The sequence below is a fragment of the Crocodylus porosus genome, unplaced genomic scaffold, assembly GCF_001723895.1.
Source record: "Crocodylus porosus isolate Cpor-Errol unplaced genomic scaffold, CroPor_comp1, whole genome shotgun sequence".
Lineage (NCBI taxonomy): Eukaryota > Metazoa > Chordata > Crocodylia > Crocodylidae > Crocodylus > Crocodylus porosus.
Window position 1 is genome coordinate 49,503,401 of NW_017728950.1, and position 20,584 is coordinate 49,523,984.

Here is a 20,584-nt window from a genome sequence, read left to right on the forward strand (position 1 = left end):
TCTCACCCATCTGCACTAAGTGCGGGGCAGTGACTGTAGTGGTCTGGAGCTTGGGAGTAGCTGCTTTTTTCAGCACTTCACCCCGGGGCACTGGGCCTTTCGCACATCTTTTTATCCTGAGTTTAGCAGTCACCGGTGTTCTGATGTAATCAAGCTAGCAAACAAAAAATGTTTTGCCTACTCCTCTCCTGGTAATGTAAGCTATTCAAAACTTTTGCCACTTTAGGGAAAACAGGCTGTGCTTCTGTAATAAAATTATTTTGCACAAGCAGGCAGGTAGGTATTGATTTTTGCGACATTCCAGGCCATTGAGCAGCCATCCCAAAGTATAATGGCCTTGTTTACCCCATCACCAGGTCTTTTATGTTATTAAACTCAGTGCTTCATCACCTTTGGGTGTTTTGACACTTACAGGTAATGACTTCACAATCCTTGGACTTTTCCCAGACCCTCATGCAAGCACAGCCTGAGTATAAAGGCACCCCCCAGAAAAATTGCCAGCCCCCTTTCACAAATTGCTTGTGCTGTTGACCACAAACTGCTTAGCCATGTCTCAGAAAGGCAATGCCAGCAGTATGGAGCTGATGGACCAGAAGGCTGATACCTCCAGTGCCTGTGGACCCAACTGTACCCAGGAAGAACTGGAGGACTTAATCTACATTTAGTCAGAGCAAAGGATCATAGACAGGCTGGGAAGTAGGAGGAATAAGCCTGTTTATGTTGAGATCACAAAATGCATGCAGGTGCGAGGGCACAATCATGACTGGATCCAGGTCCAGTGCAAGATCAAGTCCCCAAGATCAGCGTTTTACAGAGCCAAAGATGCTAACTCTCGTTCTGGGACAGGTCACACAATTGCTTCCTTCTATGACAAGCTGTCCATCGTTCTCTCCAAGGATGTGGGCGACAAGCTGGGTATGGAGACTTTCAGCACCGGGATAGGGCAGGAGGATGAGGAGGAGGAAGTGGAGGTGGCGGTGGCAGCAGCCTTTCCTGAGGGTCAAACCATGAGCACCATGTCTCAGTTGTATGGATACCACTCCCTGCTCCCTGATGACCATGAGTGACAGGAAGAACCGTCAGTCAGTATACACTTAGCCCCATTCCATGGACTAGCACAGATAATGAAGTTGAGGAGGTGGAGGGTCAGGAAGAAACCCATGTGGCCAATACTGTTACCGAGACCCAAGAACATGCTGGACCTAGTAAATCTCTTGTAATGTGCCTCTTGCCACTGCCAGGCAACTCCCGGGTTTGTGCTGGTTGGGTTTAGGGGGTCGGTGGGAAGGGGGAGAAATTCATGTGTTGCTGTAGGTGGTGGTGCATGATGGGTTTGATAGCTCATCCACAGACACCAAATTAATTATGTGCTTTATTTTTTTGCAGCAAGCATAGGCAGTGGCAGCTGTGGACCTGTTTCTGAAGTGAGTACTTGTAAATTTTGGGCAGTATGAGTGGTGTCCCACTGTTGTGTGGTCTGTTTCTGTGCCTGCCGGCATTTTGTGTGCTGCATGGTGGGGGTGGGGGCATGTATTTTCCTCCTCTTGGGGGGAGACAACCATTGCTTTTCTTTGATTATCAGCCACCTCGACCCATGGCTGCTCAGAATGGCACCCTGCTCGCACTATGGCAGAGTGCTGCAGAGATTTTTGTAACAAGCAGAGGCGGTCCTGCGAAACCTCGCTTGAGGTTTTGGCAGACTCCTCAGTAGCCAGAGCAGAACACACAGATGCCTGATGGGATGAACTCTGTGAGTCATTGCATACGAATGATGCCATTCTCAAGGAAGTGCGAGACACCATGTGGAATTTCAAAGATGTGGTCAAAGCATCTGGTGTTGAATAACAGAGGTCACAGGACACTTTCAATTATGCCTTTCAGAGTGTGCAGAAGTACCTCTTCAATAAACGGGCACCACACCCAAAAGGGAAAAGTTGGTCAGAGGCAAGATGAGCGGAAAATTACAAGTAAGCTTGTTCACCCTAACTCAGTGGGGTCACACGAGGCCCGTATGACTGCCAGCAGGACCAGGAGGGCACAGCTGCATTTCAGGGAGACAGGGGCAGTTTAGGGTCATAGTGGGGGGCAAAGAAGCACAAGTAACTATAATAGTGTGTTGCAAACTGTCCCAAGGGCACAGGACCAGAAAAGGGGGAAGCAGTGCATGGAGGCAAACTCCAGTCCAAAGTAAAAAGAAAAGAAAATGACAACATACCTGTTGTAGCGGCCAGGAGGAGCGAAGAAACGCACGGTGGGAAATTGCCCATGCTGTTCATCAGCCGCACCCATATCCAGCTGGGACTGGGTGATGTCACGAGGAGACGCCACCCAGTGGAGATAAAAAGCATGGGAGATAAAAAGACTGGTGGCGATTGAGTACACTGGCTGGGAAGCCAGCAGGGAGGCCGGCAATGGCAGCGGCAGCAGCTGTGGGAAACCCCTGTGCTGGAGAAGCCCGGCAGGGATTAAAGGAGCTGGTGGAGAGATCAGCAGTGACCACTGTGAGAGCTGGCGTGGGAACTCTAACCAGAGGCAACGGGGGCTGCAGACCCCGGGCAGAGGCAGAGCCTAGAGGGAAAGAGAGAGACCCTGGGCTGGGGTGAAAGCATGGGTCCCAGCCCAGAGGGCGCACTAGCCTAGGAGCGTTAGGGGCTAAGGGTGGACGGGGCTCTCACTGTGGGTGCTGTTTCCTTTGGTGCCCCCCTTCTGTTCTTTTCTGTCGTGCCTCTCTGGTAGCTGCGTTGTTGGTTTGTTCATTTTGTTTCATGTTGGGGAGTTTTAGGGCTAGGGGTTTATGGTCAGGGCATTCATAGTGTTCCCCTTTTTAGGTCAGTCTATTTCAGTCCCCTGGCGAGGGTAGCTTTGCCGAGTCCTTAGCACCAGGTGAGGGTGGATGGGACCCTGTCAAAGGGGTAGAGAGGAACCACGTAAGAACGCAGCAAGGACCGTCGCCAACAGACACAGAAGGCTCAGGGCATCAGAGAATACAACCGGGAGTCACCAGACCCTCCCACTGGAGTTCCGCCAGTGCCCTGGGTGGTCATTGTTGAAAGGCAATGAAGAGACCAGGGAAGATACCAGTGGGGAATAGCTGAAAAAAGACTTGGAGGCCCATCTCAAAGGGTGACGCATGGTCGGGGCATAGGGGAGGTTGGAGCCCTGTGAACATCTGCTGAGACGTGACAACTCTGGAGGCACCCTTAAAGGGGACCCCCTCCACTGAAGAACCATTCAAAGTCATGGCAGGTGCATTTGGGGTTCACCCTGAAGACAGCCGAGGTGCCCTCTGGGGTCTGCATGAAGGCCCCTGGTGAGCAAGATCAGCTGTTCGGGTGAAGGCGGCCCAGGAGTGTACCATCGAGAGAAGACAGGAGCACAAACTATAAAACCTCATGGTTTCCAGGCTTCCTGTGTCTGCCTCCATATCCATCCTTACACTGCTTGGTTGCGAAGGTGAATTTCGTTCATTGTTTGGGTTCATTTCTCTGTTGGTTTTTCCTGTAGCTTGCTGCATGGTGCTGGGGGCGGGGAGGGGTTGGCTATCTCTCTTGCACAGGTACACAGGGGGGCTCCAGAGGTAAACAGCAGGGCTGCCTGGGTGGGTCACAACACACAAGTGCTGGCCTGCACACAAGCATTTTGCAAAAGCTGGTGTGTCACCCCCCTGCAGCCTGGCTTGCTTTTTTGCAAGCCACCAGGCACTCTGCAAAGTCGCCCACAGGGGCTCATGCCTTCCCAGGCTCTTTGGATCACCCTTCACAAGACTTCCTTGCATTTTCCTTAGATGGACACTTTGAAAATGTGCTTTTTCAAGGTTCTTTTTGTGCTCTTTTCCAGCCAGGTGCCAGGCACTTTCTTCATTTTGGAACACCGAAGTGAGGCCATGGGTGTGGGGGTGGCATGGGATTTAAGACCTGCTTTGCTTGCACACAATCCCAGGGATTTTGCAAACTTTTCAGCCTTCTTTTCACGTTCTTTTCCAACCTGGTGCCAGAGTGTCTGGGTTTTTTTCCACATCAAAATCAGGCTGCTGGTGGCAAGGAGGGGGTTGCCCCACTGAAGCAGTATAAATTGGGGGAGCAGAGGTCGCGGTGCATATTTGCTGTATCGACAAGGAAGGTTTGAAGCGAGTGAGGGATTACAACACAGCAGGTGCAGAGGACTCATTCCAGTCATGAGACTTGCCCCTGGGGGGCATAACAATGTGAATTCAGGGTTTGAGAAGACTGTAGTCTGATCAAGAGGGGTGCAGTAAAGCTCTGAGTGCTATTTGATGCCTGCACCTCTGCTATGTGCGACTTGAAAAAGGACACCCCACCTTTCATAAGTGACACCTGACACTTGCCTGTGCCCTGAGGGTGGCAGGGGTCATCCCTAGTGGGGTACGAATACAAGCAACCACCCTGGGCACAGGGCTTTGGGGGCCTCTCACAGATGGGAAGAGCAGACAGGGCAACTCCTCAGTGCCACCACTGGCCTTGCATCTGGATGCTTGCTAACTCTCTTTCCCTGCTGTTGCCATGGTGGCATGCAGGATTGGCTCCATACGGGGGGCTGCTAATTTGCCCAAGGCCCCGTGCCAGTGGTATACCGTGGGTCTCTGGGGCTTGGAGGACAAGTCCAGGGTGCCACCACCCTCGCTCCCACACGTCCCAGACAAACTACCTTCTTAGGTGGTTTTGGAGGCAGGGGGGAGGGATGCCGAGAGCAACACGGAGTGGTGCACCTGGCAATGGTGCCGTGTCCATGCCGAGGTGGCCACACCACCTGTTGTCGTTGGTATCCTACTGCCCTGCACCCTGATAGGTTGGGAGGGTGCATTGTTTAGTTCAAATTTATTGTAAATGGGGCTGGGATCATTTTATGGGTGTGAAGAAAGTATGCAAGGTGCACAAGAGGCATCAATACAAATTCTGATGCTCTTTCTATCCTCCCTCCCTCCGGTTTTTAGATCCCCTTCCACTGCTAGCCACAGGTTGATCAATCCCTGTTGGTGTGACAAGAGGCAAGATGTGACAAGTTCTCCAACAATGATGCTTTCTTTGTATACACTTGATTCTGCAGTGGCCTAGAGGTAGCTGAAGAGATTACCTTGGGCTGTCTTGGGAGTCTTGCTCCTCGTTTCCCCTCTCACCTTCTCCCTGTCCTTTGAGAAGAGCTGAAATATGGCAACGGAGGACAAACCAATTCTGAACAAAATCTGATGATCTCTGTCTGGGAGGGAGCAGGATGCAGGAGGCTGGGTTGGGAGAAAGGCGGGGTTCGAAAGGTGCTGCATGCAGGATTTTTTGAAGAAAACATTGCATTGCAAAGAAAGCATTGAAAAGAAAATCATTTTTGCATCATACCTCCCATAATGGTACACCCTGCAAAAAAAAAACTCAGAAAAACAGAAGCTGTTTTGGAGCTGAGGCAGCAGGCGTTAACCGCAACTCCCACCCCCTTCAGTGACCATGCATATGACATGCATTATAATGCATTAAAGACTTACTAAAATCTTCAAGAACTTGCTAAAGGCTAAAGGCCTTGGAGGTCCATGCATGAAGAAGTTTTGCAGATTGCCTGCTTGCTGCTGTGGGGTGAGTAGAGTTGTTTATTTTTTTTGCTTACAAGAAATGCTGGCTGCACCGTAACTGGCACTTACATTCTATCTCACTCTGATAACAGTCCACCCTGCAACTCTTTGCAACTCTTTCCAGTAATGCCATGACTCTATAAACCGCCCCCCAAGCACAGCATCCCCATGAAAACCAACCCACCCACCAACCTACCCCAAAGAAAACATGACATATATAGGAGCAAAAATAAAACACTTTATTGAAAACAATGCAGCTTAACAATATATACAAAATGTAAAAAAAATAACCTGCAAATCTGAAGATATTTCACTCTCCTCTTCACTATCTTCATTCATTAGTGGACTGGTTGCCACCCCTGGTGAGTTCTGCCTGCAAAAATTTTCTGCAAGGAGGGGAAAAAAAGGAAGAGGAGGGGGGTTTTGGAGCACAGTTGAAAAACCACACTTTTGCCCCCCCCCGAACAAAGTAAATGGACATATTACCTAAATATCACCCGGGACACTGCATATCCTGGGTGTTGGGTCTGGCAGGCGGCGTCCTGCCCCTAGACTTTTTTTTGTCATGGTTCTGAAATGGAAGGTGATGAAGTTCAGAAGGATTGCAAAATTGAAGGAAGTCACATAACCACTCACTCCAAAGTTTTAAACTATTTGCAAAAAACTTACCATTATGGTGATGCTGCAGCTGTCGTCGGAAGCTATGTCCCTTGCAGGGGCAGCACACGACGGAGGGTGCAGGGGGCGCAGGTGGAGGGTACATGGGGAGGGGGTGGGAGGACAGGAGGGTACATGGGTGGGGGGCATACACTATAGGTGGCAGGGCAGGCAGAAGAATTAAGAGGGGGTAGAAAATTAAGGGATTATTGGTCTCCCCCATTTTAAAATAATTGGTCTGAGTGGACTCGTTCTGACCTGAACTGTGTGCTGTGAGGGAGGGGTGAGGAGTGAAGAGAGTAAAAAAGAACACATGGCAGCACCTACTGGCTAAAGGCCGGAACACAGTGCCCCCTCATGGTGAAGGGGATTTATTAGAAGTCTTTGGAGTCTCTGGCTGTTTGAATGAACAAATCCATAGTTGGAGCGGTGTAACTGGAGAGCACTACAAATTAACACATTTCCAAGTAGTGTTAGTTTAAGGCACTATATGGACTTTAGAGTGGTGGGAAATCCAAACGCAAACACAGTTGCAGGGCATGCAAACACAAACACAGTTGAGTCAACATAAATGGGAAATATTGTTTCGTCTACACACACCCATGATTGACAAAGGTATCCCATGCTAACTCTAGTTCTAATTTTTTTCCAAAAAGATTTGCCCTGATAATAGGGCATGACCAAAACATGTGACCAAGCATTGCCTGCAATGCATCACATTTTCAAAATGTGTCTACTGGGAGAATGTTTAACCGTTTAAGTTAGAAGGATCCCAGTGCAGAAGAAAAATGATCTTTTATAGTGCAAGACAAAGTCTAAGATCAATTGTTGATGTTTGAGTATTGTCAACTGCTGATTTCCACTAGGACTCTGTCATCTAGCTACCTACGTCTCCATTCCACTTTAATCTTAAATAATCTGTATCAGGTGTGTATTTGTGACATTATGGGTGCTGACAGATGTGCAGGGGAGAGGGAAGAAAGCACTTTCCCAGAAGAAGCAGCGTGCTAGTTTGACCTGGCGCCGCAGCATCTGTATAGATCAGGCACTTCAGTGGGGCTTTTGGCACTTTTAGCTAAAGCTAATTCAATCTGCTATTAGATAATAGTGCCATAAAAGCTCCACTGAAATGCCTAATCTATACAGGCATTGATCAAGCCGGGTTCAACTAACGCAATGCCCCTTCTTGCCATGTGCTGGGCTCGACGCAAGTGAGCATGGAGTTTAAAGCACTTTTTGGGGGCTTCTTTTACATCTGTAAGCAGCATACATATTTAGAGTGATAGCACAGAATGGGGAAGAGCAGGTTTCAAAGCTAAAAATAATATATCTGGAATATTTGGTATACATAAAACCTCAGGTCTAAACTGATTTTCTAATTCTTAATTACAACTGCATATACAGTAAAAGCCAAGTTATTTGGCACTTCATTAACCAGCATACTCTATTTACCGGCATGCCAGTCAATGCGGTTTCACTGAGTCCCACTTCTGGCCACAGCCACCCAGTAGGGGTGGGAGAACAAGTAAATGGCCTCTGAGAAGGTCAAGCCTAGTGCCTCAAGAAAGGCAACAAGGGCAGCAAAGAGCAGCGACGGCCGGGGACATCTGAGGAAAGCATGTCCACTCCCCCTGGACAAAAGGGGCAGGCTGCTGATACAGCTGGGTCTATGTGGCAGACGACAGTGCCGGTGGCCAGTATCCCATGTAACAACCGCCACCAGAGGTCACTGGTCTTTTTGGAGATGGGGGCCTTATAAAGCATGCACCCTTTGGGATGGGATGGCATGAGCACTGGTACTGCTATGTGCCTCTACCACAATGTGTTGAGTCTAGTGGCAAGGACATGGGCATGGTAGACCTGAATCACCCACAGATACAGGGCCTTCCTGGGGACTGCGTTGCAGTACCACTGCTAGGAGGTGCTTCTCCAGGGCAGCTGCTGCATCCTCCAGGAGCATGGCCCACACATCCCTTAGGAAGTGGGCAGCACAGTGGACTGAGCGCATGCCCAAGCAGGTGGCCAGAGCCTTGGCTGACAATCAGTCTGACTGGGTAATGTAGAGAAGTTGTCTCAGGCGGATGGTATGTGACCAGAGGGAGTCAGCAAGGCTGCTAGAAACAAGGCTTGGTAGCCTGCACGGCAGGGTTAGGTTATGGATCAGGGGCTCTTGTAGTAACTGTGAAAACTGCAGATGCCTAGCATGGGCAGGAGGCAGAAGGCAGCTTGCCAGGACTGCAACATGCTTTGATAAAAGGGCGGAAAGGTACCCCAATCCAGGAAGGCAGGGTCCAGAAGGAAAAGCTCCTGGTCAAAACCAAGGTCCCCCACCTGGCACAAAAACAGATTAGCTAGCTGCCGCCAGGGCAAGGGGTCGTTGCAGTAGAGGAGCCTTTGGAGGGCCTGCAGGCAAAAGACCGCCACCCTGCCCACCAGGTCAACTAAGCCCTGGCCCCCCTCGGCCCATCTTGGCAAATAAAGAATGGCTCTGGGGAGCCAGTGATGCCCATCCCAAAAGAAGTCCACAAGAAATCTCTGGAGCTTCTCAAGTAGGTCCGGCAGGGGGTCCAACACAGCACAGTGGTGCCACAACATCACAGCTGCCAGGTTGTTAACAATAAGGACCCACCCGTGGTAGGAAAGGCTGAGCAGATGCCAGTGCCACCACCGCGGGCGTGCCTCCACCTCAGCACCAAGATCTTCTCAGTTCCATGCCGAGAAGACCGATGGCCCGAGGAACACCCCCAGGGACTTAAGGCCCTCCCAATGCCAGGTAAGATCCCCAGGCTAGTTGGGGAGGAGGGGGTTAACCCAAGGACCAAGAAGGAGTGTGTGTCTCTTGGTTTAGTTCACACGAGCTGAAGAAGCATGCTCATAGGCTTGTTGACAGGTGACCAAGGTATGGATGTCACCCTGGGTGCAGATGAGGACAGTCACGTTGTCTCCACATGCTGTCAGCCTGACCAACAGGCAGCCTGCTGAGACAGAGGCAGATGGAAGATTTAGCCCAGTCAGGTGCCGCCACAGTGCATGGAGTAGGGGCTTGATGAACAAGGCATTCCTGACAGAGGACAGCCCTGGAAGATGTCCCTGCAGGCTGGGAACGGGGCAAAGAGCATACCATTCACCTTCAGGAGGTTTGAAATTTCCTGATACAGGATCCAGAGGGCAGAGGTGAAGACTGGCCCGAAGCTGAAGGCCTCAAGGATCCGAAACAGGTAGCCATGGCTGATCTGATTGAAGGCTTTCTCTTGGTCCAAGGAGACAAGCCCAATGTTGAGGCCAAAGAGGTTTGTGGCAGTTAGCAGGTCTTGAAGCAGGATCAGATTGTCCTGGATAGTCCTGCCCAGCACACAGTTGCTCTGCTCAGGGCCGATGATGGAAGGCATAATGGTGCACAGCCGGTTAGCCAAAGCCTTGGCCACGATCTTGTATTCGGTGCACAAGAGGGACACTGGTCATCAGTTCTTGATGCAGCCAAGGTCTCCTTTCTTAGGCAGCAGGGTGAGAACTGCTTGGCGACAGCTGGTTGGTGTCACACTCCAGCTGGACTCTGCCAGCTTTACCCAGCAACAGATGCCATCAGCACTCTCCTCACAATCTGGAAAGCCCCTATTTGGTTTGCTTCATGGGCGTGGCCATGTGCTGGGGAAACCCCGTTCCCTGTGGAAAAAAACCCACCAACATTTTGGCGGGAAAATGTGACCAATTGGGGACTTGAAATTGGGCTTGTCATCTGGCCTATAAAAGCTAGGGCAGAGTTTCTGCCCGGGGAGAAAGCCAGAGCATCCACCGCTCAGCGGGTAGGCCTGGCCAGCTTCCCATGGCTTCTCCTGCCTCAATCATTTGTGCATCCATTCGTACCAGTTCGTTCATCGCCGTTCTCAATCTCGGATCCATTGTTCTGTTCTAAGTGTAACTGCCTGTGCAGCCACATCCACACCAGTGGTGCGTAAGTAAGAGATCAAATAAAAATGTTCTGGAACAATTACAAGTCCACCTCTCCCTCTCGCAACCTAACATCAGGGGATAGAACCCACCGGGGCAACAGCCACAACCTGGCTTGCGCCCCGTACAGTTGGCATTGTCTGGTCCATGAGACTCTCATAAAAGACATGCAGGAGCCTGACTGGGCTAAATCTGAGCTGAGAAGAGGCCAGAAGGTCTTATAAAACTTGGCAACCCATCTATGCCAAGGGTTTTGCCCAAGGTGAAGTTCCTGACAGCAGCTGTGAGTTCCTCCAAAGACAGTTCCTGTCCAAGATAGTCAGTCTGTGATGAGCAAAGCCTAGGGAGGCTGCCATGTAAGCACCTAGTAGACTCTAGGCAAACTGGTTCAGCTGCGAACAGTTCCTGGTAGAAGGCAATGGCACGACATCAGAACTCAACAGGATCTGTGAGCATTTGGCTGTCTGGGGTCTTAAGATGGTCAATGACCTTCTGTGCAGATCGTTGTTTTTCAAGGCTGAAGAAGTGAGTCAGGGAGTCGATTTCTGCCAGTTCTTGGCAGTAAGCACAGACCCTCACACCCTAGGCTGCACTCTCTGCCAGCTCCCGCACATTTCTTGCAGAGCTTAGAACTCTCCAGCAGCCATGCATCACCACCAGCATCACACAGAGCCACCTCAAGCTGCGCCGCATCCTTCTCCAACTCCCAAACACAGCAGCAAAGCTCGTTTGTTGCCAACTGCATGTACTGCTGACAGAAAACTCTAATCTGCACCTTTCCCACATCATAGCTTCCAGGAGAGGAGGGTGGCTTTTGTGGCCTCCCATGTCTGCCAGAAGTGAGCAAAGCAGTCACGTAAGTGAGCGTCCTGCAAGAGACTAGTATTGAGGCACCAATAGGGTGCCCAGGAGTGTGTCCTGTAAGGAAGGCTCAGTGCACAAGAGACCAGGCTGTGATCTGATAAACCTGCTGGGGTAATGCGGCTGCTGTGCAAGAATGGTAGGTGGTGCCTGGTGATGTACAGGCAGTCAAGACATGCCATGGAGAGCCCAACGGCAGTTGCCTTCAACCAGGTATACTGCCTTGCATCGACATGGAGATGGTGCCAGACATCAACAAAGTCCACTACCTCCAAAGCAATCTTCAGCTTCCAGCCCATTCTGGTCAAGACGCGTTTCAACTATGCAATTAAAGTTCCTACCCAGGTCATCATTGTCACCTGTATTCTGAAAAAAGTCAGCCAGTGTCTCAAAGAAGGTGGTCTGTTCTCGTCCATCAGTGGGTGCATAGAAGTTAATAAGGAGGCGATGTTGTGCAAAGTGGATGTGAATGGTGAGCTGGCAGCCAGGGATGACCTCTTGGGCTACCTCTCAGTCAGGTGTCAGCTGTGGTGACAAAAGGATCACAACCCCTGCACTGAGGGAGGTGCCATGACTGAAGAAACTGCAGCCCTTCCAGACAGCATGCCAGTAAGCTTGATTGGCTCCATCAGTGTGTGTTTCCTGCAGAAAGACGATGTCCAGCCTTTCCTAGTGCAGAAAATCAAAGAGTGCTGTCCACTTTACAGGGTCTCTGCAGCCATTGGCATTAATAGAACCAAAGGTTATGGCAACCATGTGTGAAAGCATAGAAGGGGGGACAGGCAAGGCCAAAACAACAGAGGGAGAGCCAACAGAGAGAAGCAAACATGCAGGACAGGGAAAGACCAGGCCTACAACTCCCCAGCTGGCACGTCTCATAACAAGCACCCAACATCACCCGCAAGCTTGCTAAGGCAAAAGCTATATCACTGCATCCCTGGATTAGAGTGTAGTGCCACTGTTTCAGCCTTAGCAGACACCACAATGTCTCAGGGTCTGGGAACCATTTATGTATGTGCTGTGCAACCCTCCGGTGGTCATTGGTCTGGTCTAGAAACTCAATGAGGTGCAGAGTAACCAGCACAGGGAGGTTCTTCAGCAGGAGGAATAGGTTCTGCCTCTGGGGTGGGGACACTCCCTATTGAGGGGGGCATTTTAACTGAATCAGAGGACATTGCCTCCTGAGGCAGAACTTCTGTTAACTGATCCTCAGAGGCAGAATTGAAGTCCAACTCTGAGGAGGAGCTGTACACATCAGGCACTGAGAGTCATTGAGCCCCAGGGGGAGCACTTGACCTCTCACCAGAACTCTCAGCATCAGGCCCTGTGGGAACAGCATTGCCCGAGGGGTCTTGCAGGGTGACATCAGTCCCTGATCTCTTGGGTGGGGTGCTCTCCTGGGCCGGGGACTCTTCCTCCTAGAGCTGCTTGAAGCTCCCGGAGCCACTTGTGGCTCCCAGAGGGTCCAACCTCCATATCAATCTCAGGCTCAGGGATCTAAGTGGTAGAGGGTGGGCCATTGGATTCCCCCACCACCTCCCCTACCACTACAGGGTCTGGAAGGGATGCTGAGAAGTCTGGCTAAGAGAGGGGGTCCTGCTCATTAACCTCATCTCACCTCTATGTGGTGGGGAGGTCTTGAGGAAGCCTTTTTAAAAGACCCCTTATTTTTCTGGGACTTTCCCTTTGCAGCAGGAGTGGCTAAATCCTTCCCTGAGGGGAGAGGAAAAGGGTGGGCCAGGTTCACTGCCAGTGTTAGCTGACTCCCTGATGAAACAGGGAGTGACTGGAAGGAAGGCCCTTCCCACCACCTGACAGCTGCCACACCGGAGCTGGATGAGCCACCATCAGGCACAGCTACAAGAGGCTCCACCACAGCCAGCTTTTTTGGGCACTGGATAAGCAGGTAGGAGCTTCTATCACAGCGAAAACATGAGGTGTCCCAAATAGTGAGGTAGTTCTCGTACTGCTGTCCATCATTCATGAAGGACTTGGACTGAGGCAAACCCCAACCTTTCCTGTTTAGCAGCATGAACAGCTGCCTTTTAAAGGACAGGACATTCCAGAGCTCAGACACTTTGCTGCCAAGCAGCAGTCTATGGACCGGCCCCATAACCATGCCATAAGGGCACAGGCAGTTAGTGAGGTTGTCATCCAAGAGAAATGGAGGCACGTTTGAGGCTACCACATGAATGGGTGGTGTGTCTAGAGGCATTTCGAGGGAAAAAACATTCCTGGCTGACACATCTGCTACCACACCTCATTCAATAAAGCAGGGGAATTGAGGAAGATGATGGGGACTGAACTCACTTGAGCAGCATAGAGGACATGTCTGCAGCCTATGAGTGCCCCCACAGCAATAGCACACTCCTCCACTCCAATGGAGGGAGGGGCATGAAGTCACAGACCAAAGCTCTGGTCCAGAGGGGCTGAAACCCTAGCAGTGAACTGCTGGGAGCTGCCTTCAGCCATTCCAGCAAAAACAGGGTTAACCCTGCAAGGAATCAGAGGGCTGAGACAAGTGGGGTAGGGAAAGGCAGGGAAAAGTAATGAAAAGTGGGGGACTACAGTGGGAAAGGGGTCAGACTGGCCAAGGGAGGGAAAACAATACAAGAGAAGGAGAAAGGCTCACAAAACAGGGAGAAGTTTTCAGAGCTCTGATCAAACACTCCTATCGGCAGCCATTTTGAAAGAAAGCAAGACAGAAAATAAATCTCCTTTATATGAAAGTTCAATTAAGAAATTAATTTCATGGTAGCTGAGATTCTGAGCCAGTTAGAATGCATTTGGTGCTATTTATATCCAGAGACTGAAGACATAAATGGACATTTTGGGCACGTCTAAGGCACAATGACAGCAGGACATCACAGCCAGCCTGTTCCCGAGCATTAGCAACCCACGTTCCCCAGCTCAGGTATTTAAAAATCCATAAAATGCCATTCTATGGTTGTCCCCAGCAGCTGACCTCAAACACACCAGAAGCTAAGATTTGAGAGTGGTTATTTAAAAAAATGCTTCAGTGAGTTTTCATTGGCATCTTTCTGGGTTTGGAGCATGCATATTGCAGTGGGTATACAGGGCATGCTCTAAAATGCTATAGCCAGAATTCATGGCTGCTGTGGTGTAGCTGTACCTGTAACTGTAACTGTTAGTCTATGATGTGTGCAATACACTTGTGGTTAATTAAGTTCATCATATTACATAAAAAACAATTTTGTGAAGATCACTTTTGGAAGACTAATTTCTAATATACTGGACACAGGTAAATCACTATAAGCTTGCTTTGAATTTTTATTGAAAAAAGATTTATGACTATTTCATAATCTACAGTATTTCTTTAAAAAGTACAAACCTCAGCACTTTCTTCTCTGTCATTACCATACAACACCATTCTAAAGTTGAACATAAACTGGCATACTCAAGATAAATGCAGAACTGGGAGTTCTCACCATTTTCACACCTGTAACATCCAAACTCACCCTCAGTTTCAGTATCCCTTAATCCTTTGCAGTTTCCCTTTTTCCTTCTACATAAGGAATTAGTGAACAAAGGAAGTATCTTCAAGAGAGAATTACTTAATAGATGGGGACTGAGGGGAAGGCAGATAGATATCGTATAGGACAGAAGAGTTCTGCTAGGCGAAGGAAGGGTGGAAGAGAGTACTCCCCACCTGCCCCAAATTTTATATATTAAAAAATGCAGTAAATTTGCTTACGGTCCTTTTCATCCTTTTCATCCAAAAACAACCAGCAAAAAATTGTGCCTAACCTTGAAAAAAGGGAGAAAGAGAGGGTGGTATGCTGTTTATCAACCTGTCATCATACCAGAGATAGTTACAGCAAATGGCCAAAGGAGTTCAAACCGTGCGCACCATATACAACTCTATCATAGATGGTCCATACCCACTTGTAACATATACCCAAAGCATCTACCTGTTGCACTGTCATAGTAATTTTACCACATCATAGTCTTATTAGACAGTATATTTCCTGTTGATGCAGCTTCAGACATGTCTGTTGACAATCCAGCTGTACAATGATTAAAAAAAAATGTGCACAGGGACAAAAATAAATAAGTAGGTATTTATTTAATATTTTACGCCTTCTTTCATGTTATCAGTGTTTTGTATTCTTGAAGTATTTAGCTTAGTCTAGGGTTCATTGAAATGAGGGACTGAAATCATTAGCTAAAGACAGGCATGTAATTACTTTCACTGCAAAGCTGCACTGTCACACCTAAATCCCAATTAACAATACTCCTGGCTGTTCTAATTCTTTCTCTCCAGATCAGAGACTTCTTATGCTATAATTTCAGGATGTAGACAGGCTTTTGCTATGATCTATACTGATACAGCCCAAATTCACTTCTCCCTAATTCACAACAATTAAGAATCTGCTTAATTTACAATAGGTGTTTAAATTCAGCTAAGCATGTGGGAAATAAGCATGAACTTAAAGTGGTTTGTTGAATCATCAGTAACACTGATCCAATGTAAATCTATGCTTCTAGTAGAATAATGCTAGAATATTAATATGCAATTCAAATAACTGCATTCAATTCCAGTTATTTACTCCACCATAAGACAGTATTGTCCCCAGCAGTACTATCTTATGGCAGAGTTAATTAGTTTACTGTGCCCTAAGGCCAGTGCACTTGTAGATGGTATACTGTGGAGCTAATTAATCTACTCCACAATAAAGCACACATGTAGCTGCAACCAATGTGAATGAAGCCGGATCATTTACCACAAAAGTCATGCCATTAGGCAGCTGAAGGAACATGGAGTAGGACTTGAACAAAAAAGCCCCTTCGCTGAATGTTACTCAGGAAGGAAAAATTTATGGGAGAAGTTAAGAGAAACCCATGATATACAAGAATGACAGAGCCTAATCGCACCTGAGCAATGTTTCATAGTTTGAGATTCAGATTCAGAAAAAGGGGGTCTAAAATCTATTCCAATAGTTGGTATAAGTACCTGAGGATCTACTGCAAAAGTTAAAAATAGGCCGCAGCAGGACAATGCTCTAAAATTTTGAGACCATGTATTTCACTATTCATTGCAATCAACACCTAAAATATTTCATTATTCTGCTACAGAAATATCTCTTTTATTTGTGACTTTGTTGACAAAACTAATCTAGAATGATACATAACGTTACACGGCTATTTGAGCTCCTGCAATTTAAAAAAACCTGCTAGATTTTTTTAATAGGAATGCACCAGAAGAGCTTCTACATATTCTGATAATGCAAATAAATAAGATTGTTAATATACTGCATGCTCTCCACACAGTATCTATTTTTTCCTTCATACTATAATTTGGTAGCATTTAGAACCTAACCTAGTCCAATCTAGTGTACATATAATGCAACACTCAGAGTTCTAGATCATGCCTAACGTTCTCTTTAATTTATGAGTAATATGCCCTTCCTACATACAATGTACTTCAACTAATGTTCACCAATAATTCAAGATGTCTAATTGCAATTTTTTTTTAGAGATCAATAGGCATGTAAAAGGTATTTTTTTTTATTTTGGTTGATATGAGGGTTTGGGTCCACCTGGAACAAGGTATAAGGTATAAGGACTGGGTCATAAATCCAGTGCCACCAGGTTCTACACAAAGATCACAAGTAAGGATCCCCATGTAAGACACAGGTGAGGGACACAAGAAAGGAGACAGAGGTGAGTCTCTCCTGGTAACCATTAAAAGAACTTTTGTTATTCTTTCTTCTTTAGGTCATTACTATAGCACTGTTTTTGTCACTCCAATTTTAGGCCTATGAAGATTGCTAAACCAATATAAATAACTTATAATGGAGGCATTCTTCATCTGAAAAAAATGTTTTATATGCTAATTCATGTTTTCATACTACTTTAAACATGCACTGATTTTTTACACTTTGTTACTGCTTCATTCATAATGCAGATGTAGTAGAATCAATAAAACCCACTGAAATTATTTAGAAAATATAATACAGTACATTTATAAATTGTCTGAAGTTTTCTTTTATATATTTGATGAGCAAAGAACAAACACTACTTAATAGCATTCAGAATAACCTTTCAAGGTGACATAGGTCAATCATCCATATACTGCAAAATATGATAACACGAATTGGTTATCTCCTAAAAAGCTGTTAATGTTAATTTGTTTGATATAGACAGTACTTATTAAAAAAAAGCTCAAATTCAGGAGACTACTTAAATACTTAAATGCTTTGTTGATTTTTTACTTAATGCAGAGAAACTGCAACCCATATTAGTGGCTTTATTTGCTTTAAAAGATAACATACAAACAAAGCACAAAAACTGCTGTGCTAACAATATTAAGGACTTGAAGTAGGCTCAGGAAAGGGAAGAAACGATTGTAAAGGCTGAAAATCCTATATAAAAACCAGAGGCAAAGTCACATCTGATGTAAATGGTAGAAGTTCACTTGAGTTAGTGGCAGCTGTTTATAGAGTGCCTGAATTCCGCAATCTTTAAAGTTACTTCACTGCAACTAGTCATTTCAGAAGTCTGAAAACTGGTTGATGTAATACACAGAGCACATTAAAACTCAGACACAATGAGAAGAGTGAGAGGGACAGGCAGAGCTCTGAGACACTGGTATAGATTGTTCTCTGGTAGAATAGAGCTCTTTCTCTCTCCTGTCTCTCATGCTTCCTCCTTCCTATATTTCAGAAGATTCATTAACTCATAGTTTCATAGTTTCTAGGGTTGGAAGAGACCTGAGCAGATCATCGAGTCCAACCCACTGCCATGACAGGAAAGAGTACTGGGGTCAAACGACCCCAGCAAGGTGTACACCTACCCTTCTCTTAGAGACCCCCAGGGTAGGAGCCAGCACCATTTCTCTTGGAACTTGGTTCCAGATCCTAGCTGCCCTGACCGTGAAGTAGCGCCTCCTGATATCTAGCCTAAATCCTGGTCACTCCTGGTAGTGCATGGGGGAACAGGGACTTCCCCAGTGCCTGCTGGTCCCCTCTGACTAGTTTGTAACAGGCCACTAGATCCCCTCAGCCTTCTCTTGTGAAGGCTGAAGAGGGTCAGGTCCCGTAGCCTCTCCTCGTAGGGCCTGCCCTGCTGCCCCCGATCATGCGAGTGGCCTCCTCTGGACCCTCTCCATGTTGTCCACATCCCTCTTGAAGTGTGGTGCCCAGAACTGGATGCAGTACTCCAACTGCGGCCTGACCAGGATCACCTCCTTGGACCTGCTCAATATGCATCTGTGGATGCATGACAAGGTGCAGCTGGCCTTCTTGACTGCATCCCCACACTGCCGGCCCATGTTCATCTTGGCATCAGTGATGACTCCAAGATCCTTTTCTGCCTCTGTACTGACGAGAAGGGAGTTCCCCAGCCTGTAGGTATGGTGCTGGCTCTTCCTCCCCAGGTGCAGCACTCATCCACCCACCCCTGTAACCTGTCTAGGTCTGATTGCAGCCTATTTCTCCCTTCTAGCGTGCCCACATCCCCCCACATCTTAGTGTCATCAGCAAATTTGAACAGGGTGCTATTTACCCCCTTGTCCAAGTCACTGATGAAGATGTTGAACAGTGCGGGCCCGAGGACCGAGCCCTGTGGAACCACGCTGCCCACATCCCTCCATGTCGAAAATGACCCATCCACCACCACGCTCTGGGTGCGGTCCTCCAGCCAGTTGGCAACCTATTTGATTGTATGGGTGTCGACACCACAGTCCCCCAGTCTCTTAATGAGAATGGGGTGAGAGACAGTGATGAAGGCCTTCTGAAAGTCCAGGAAGACTATGTCCACTGCTACCAACTCAACAAAGCTCTGTGAAGCATGAATAAAATCATAGTAACAGTTAGACAAAACACTCTTTCCTTAAAACCTGCAAAGAAAATAGCACTGTTCAAGAAAAACCTAAAAATATTTTTAAAATGTTTCAACAGAAAATCTTTAGGCTGAATTATAGCTATAAATAAGATCCCTGGTTCATTTAATGGTGTGACGGGATCTGATCCCCGATCCCAACAATCTCACTTCCTGCCATGCCACATGTGCATGGCAGGATGCACAATTTTGGGATTGAGGGCCAGATCCCATTTGCACCATTATCTGGCTGGTGCAAGAAAATCAAGATCCCAGGCTCCCCTAGCACCAACAAGTAGAAAGCCTGGTATCCGCAGCCCAGCATGAACCAGTACAGTCCTGGTGCCAGTCGGTTTCAGCCCTGGAAGAACACTGGACTTGGCACAAGACTCTGGTAGGTTCCAGCTCTGGGACCAATAATCAGCTGATTGTCAGAGAGTGTCAGAAAACCTTGTGTGCAGTCCAGATGCATATTTGTTTTTTTAAGGTACCAGCACATTGGAGTCCCAGGAACCAGGGAGAGGTCCCCAATCCCAAGGTCCCCATACATGAAAAATGTCAAGAAACTGCATGTGTAGCGAGGCTTCACACATGGTTTTTAAAGATCCTGGTTTATGGGGACCCTGGGATCAGGGAACCTCTTCTGATCCTCATTGTAAGAATGTCTCATGTGCTTTGCTCTGCAGTTCCCTGGGAGCAGAAGAGCAAGGCAGTCAACCTGCCAGGTTGCAGGGAAACCTGTGGCTCCCCACAATCCTGACCCAGTTGGTAAGATCCCCTCAAATTGGCACCATAAAAACAGTGGGGTGCATCCAACTGCATGTCAGGGACCCTACCTCATGTTTAATTTAAGGCATGATGGAACCAACCACAGAAATATTGCACATATTTTGTGGAATGTTTTTGTGGCTGGTATTGTGTTTTGTTGCAGCATTAGTTAGGCTCCGGAGCGGCAAGAGACGCGAGGGTGAAAGCTGGCTGCGTCCCCCCACTCCCGCGAAGCCCCCCAAAGACCCCCCAGCATCCGCAGGGCCCCCCGCTGACCACCAGCACAGCCGGAGGCAAGCGGGGACCATGGTGGGAGGGGGTTAACCCTTGAGTGAGTGGGAGGAGGCAGCTGAGTGGAGCCGGGCCGGGTCAACCCCACCCAGGCCCCTACTTGGCCTAGCCCCCTAGGGAAGGAGAGAGATAGGGGAGGTACTCACCAGTCCCCATCCAGTAGGGCATGGCCCCCCCTTACTCGACAGCAGCTTCCCCGACAGCAGGCCCACTGCGCATGCGCGGTTTAAAAGGGCCCGCCAACAGCGAAAAAAGCCTCAGTTAGGCTCCGGAGCAGCGAGAGATGTGTGGGTGAAAGCCCGCTGCACTCCCACTCCCCCGAAGACCCCCAAAGACCCCCCAGAAGCCGTGGAGCCCCCTGCTGACCCCCAGCACAGTCAGAGGCAAGCAGGGACCGTGGTGGGAAGGGGTTAACCCCTGAGTGGGAGGAGGCAGCTAACTGGAGTCGGGCTGGGTCAATCCCCACCCAGGCTGCTACTTGGCCGAGCCATGCGATTGGAGCCACACAAACAGGTGTGCTTATCTGCTGGCATGTGAATTAGCAAGGAGTTCGCGCAAGAGGGCCCGAGACCCTGCTTGTAAACCCCCCAGCCATAGCCAGCCTACCAGAGGCATGACACGGATGGGCACGCACCGCATCCC

At 48.3% G+C, this 20,584-nt stretch overlaps 1 protein-coding gene across 4 annotated transcripts in view; it reads right to left on the minus strand.

The window, feature by feature from the left end:
• Window positions 1-20,584, minus strand: part of CNTLN (centlein) — a 370,048-nt gene that overhangs the window by 73,757 nt on the left and 275,707 nt on the right. The gene's annotated exons all lie outside the window — the stretch shown is intronic.